The sequence below is a fragment of the Pipistrellus kuhlii genome, unplaced genomic scaffold (assembly GCF_014108245.1).
Source record: "Pipistrellus kuhlii isolate mPipKuh1 unplaced genomic scaffold, mPipKuh1.p scaffold_m20_p_1, whole genome shotgun sequence".
Lineage (NCBI taxonomy): Eukaryota > Metazoa > Chordata > Mammalia > Chiroptera > Vespertilionidae > Pipistrellus > Pipistrellus kuhlii.
In genome coordinates this window covers 89,251,860-89,255,459 of record NW_023425404.1, presented here as the reverse complement: position 1 = coordinate 89,255,459, position 3,600 = coordinate 89,251,860, and the positions used below count along the sequence as shown (strand labels likewise).

General features: G+C 43.0%; 1 non-coding gene across 1 annotated transcript; it reads left to right on the top strand.

Annotated features, from left to right (window-relative positions):
- The first annotated feature begins 2,408 nt into the window (after positions 1–2,408).
- Positions 2,409–2,545, top strand: LOC118710583. The gene has a single exon (XR_004985451.1). It is a non-coding gene; the product is annotated as a small nucleolar RNA SNORA29 (small nucleolar RNA).
- The last annotated feature ends 1,055 nt before the right edge of the window (positions 2,546–3,600 follow it).

Sequence of the window (3,600 nt, the reverse complement as noted above, 5' to 3'; positions counted from 1 at the left end):
AAATTAAACCTATTTCCCCTAAGAACAGGAACAAGAAAAGGATGCCCACTTTCACCACTCCTGCTCAACATAGTACTAGAAGTACAAACGTTTTTGTAATATCTTTGACTGTTTTTAGAATCTAGGTAATGCTGGTCTCATAAAATGAGCTTGAGAGCCTTTCCACCTCTTGAATTTTTAGGAATAGTTTGAGGAGGATATGATAGTACATTCAATGTACTAATCATTGAATGTTTAGTACAATTCATCTGAGCAACTATCCAATCCAGGAATTTTGTTTGTTGTAAGATTTTTTATTACTGATTCAATTTGGTTAGTAGGTATTGGTCTGTTCATATTTTTTTTATTCTTTTTTGAGTCATTCTTAGAAGACAACCTGCTTTTAGGAATTCATTTCCATCAGATTGTCCAATGTTTTGGCATATTATTATTCCTAGTATCCTAATATATAAAACCCTGGGCCATAATGACCAGTAATGACCATGGCTAGACTAACCAGAAGTCAGTCCTGCATTCAGGGCTGTTTGCCATGGCAACCCAGTGCTGACTGCTTCCGCTGCAGGAGCGGTGCCCCAGTACTGACTGCTAAGGGGGCTGTGAATCAGAGAGAGGCCTGAAGATAGAAGCAGGGACTGATCTGTTGCCTCAGAGGCAGCTTTTGATTAGTGCTTGCCTCTTTCTTTCCCAGTCTGGCCAACAACTGCGGCTCCATTTCTCTCCAGACCTCTACCAGGACTGCTGATCAACCCCGCCTTTCTGATCAGGCCCCATTGATAGGCCCAGAAACACTGACTGGCTTAGGAACCAACTAATCAGAAACAAATGTGCTGGGAAGAACCAATGGCTATCTAGGAGGTAGAGCTTCTGATCTTGACTGGCATAGAAACCAACCAATCAGAACCAAATCTGGGTGCTGTAGTGACCCAGTGGCTTCATAGGAGGCAGAGCTTTTGACACTGACTGGCATAGAAACTGATCAATCAGAACCAAATTGGCCAGCAGAGGAGAGCAGTTAGGGACAATCAGACAGCTAGGCAGGTGAGCAGTTAGGAGCCAGCAGTCCCAGATTGCTAGAGGGATGTTTGAATGCCGGTTTAGGCTTGATCCCTGGGCCACCAGGAGCAGGCAAGCATGGCCATTAGGCAGCACCCAGCAGTGCCTGCTTGCCCATCACCATGGTATGAAGCAGGCAGACCCTGTAGAGAGCAGAGAACTACAGGGAGCGGGCCTAAGCTATCAGTAGGACATCCCCTGAGGGCTCTAGGATTGGAGAGGGTGCAGGTCAGGCTGAGGGACCCTCCCCCCATGCACAAATTTCATGCACCAGGCCTCCAGTACCAAAATAAAAAGCTTCTGCACAGAAAACAAACAAGCAAGCAAACAAAAAATCAATAAAACAAGAAAGCCCACTGCATGGGAGAACATATTTGCCAATGTTGTCTCCAATAAGGGTTTAATATCCAACATTCACAGGGAACTCATACAACTTAACAAAAGGAAAATAAAAAATCCAATTAAAAAAAATGGGCAAAGGACCTAAATAGACACTTTTTGAAAGAGGACATACAGAAGGCCAACAGACATATGAAAACATGCTCAAAGTCACTCATCATTTGAGAGATGCAAATCAAAATGAAAAAATCATCTTCCACCTGTCAGAATGGCTATCATCAACAAATCAACAAATGACATGTGCTGATGAGGATGCAAAGAAAAAGGAACCCTCTTGCACTACTGGTGGGAATGCAGATTGTTGCAACCACTGTGGAAAACAGTATGAAGTTTCCTCAAGAAATTAAAAATTTGACCTAGTGCCGAGACCGGTTTGGCTCAATGGATAGAGCGTCAGCTTGGGGACTGAAGGGACCCAGGTTCGATTCCGGTCAAGGGCATGTACCTTGGTTGCGGGCATATCCCCAGTAGGGGGTGTGCAAGAGGCAGCTGATCGATGACTCTCTCTCATCGATGTTTCTAGCTTTCTATCTCTCTCCCTTCCTCTCTGTACAAAATCAATAAAATATATATTTTAAAAAATAAAATAAAAATAAAAAATTTGACCTAGTAATCCCACTTCTAGGAATATATCCCAAGAAACCAGAAACGCCAGTCAGAAATGATATATGCACCCCATTGTTCATAGCAGCACAATTTACAATAGCTAAGATTTGGAAACAGCCGAGGTGCCCATCAGCAGATGAGTGGATTAAAAAGTTGTGGTACATCTACACAATGGAATACTGTGCTGCTGTAAAAAGAATGAACTCCTACCATTTGCAGCAGTATGCATGGACCTGGAGAGCAATATGCTAAGTGAAATAAGCCAGTCAGAGAAAGATAAATACCACATGATCTCACTCATTTGTGGAATATGATGAAAACATAAACTGATGAACCAAAATAGAGCCAGTCTTCCCGTTTGACTACCACATTTTCTCCTAGTAGATTTTGGTGGCTATGCTTATGGGATAGATTAAAATTGCCATGATCTGAAGAGAGAGGATCTATTTGTGCCCTCCTCCTATATGAAATGGCGGGACAGAACATTGGTGAAAAAAAAAAAAAATAGAGCCAGAGGAAAAAATACTTTAGAACACACATGTCAAACACAAGGCCCTCGGGCCAAATCCGGCCCACCAGGCCTTGCAATGTGGCCCGCACCGCGCTGTCATCACTGCACTCCGCTGCGTTCCATCACAATGACGCACGGTGACATAGGAGGCTTGTGATCTCGCCGGCCGCCTCGCCGGCCGCAGTACTTGCTATCTATTACGCATGCGCATAGATAACAAGTCACGCGAGATTCAGGAGGCGTGACCTATAGTCCAGCATCCGATGTGGTTGTGCGGGTGGCAGAGCAGAGGAGAGAGTGAGTGTGCGGGCATAAAAAATACACAGCAGAAGCTGCCAGTTCCTGGCATAAAGTGCAGGCATAAAAATCGCAACAGAATCTGCTATCTGTACCCAGCCAGGCATTTATTGACTGACTTTTTTTTTTCTCCACTCCATCTGCCAAATCAAGCTATCCCTGTGCAGTTTTCAACTTTTTCCTTCTAACGCAGATTTCCAATAAACTACATCTTTTACTGCCAATATTGATCCCAAAATGTCCAGGAAAAGAAAAGTTGACGGTGAAGGCAGACAATTTAATGACAAATGGGAAAATGAATACATGTTTGTGCTTAGAGAGGGCAAACCAGTGTGTATATTGTGTTATGAGACAGTGTCGGTGATGAAAGAGTACAATATACGTCGTCATTTTGACACCAAACATAATGTTAAGTATGGCAAATATACTTTGGAAGAAAAGCATAAAATTGTTAAAGAACTAAAAGGCAAACTACAATCACAGCAGCAAATGTTTACAAAGGCTACAGCGAAAAATGATGCTGCAGTGAAAGCAAGCTTTATAGTGGCTGAAGAAATTGCCCGTACTTCAAGGTGTTTTTCAGAGGGTGCCTTTTTGAAGCAATGCATGCTAAAAGTGTGTGAGCAAGTATGCCCAGACCAGATACAGAGTTTTCAAAATGTCAGTTTGTCAAGAAACACCATTGCAGATAGAGTTCAAGAACTCTCAGGAAATCTATCATCACAGCTGGCCGA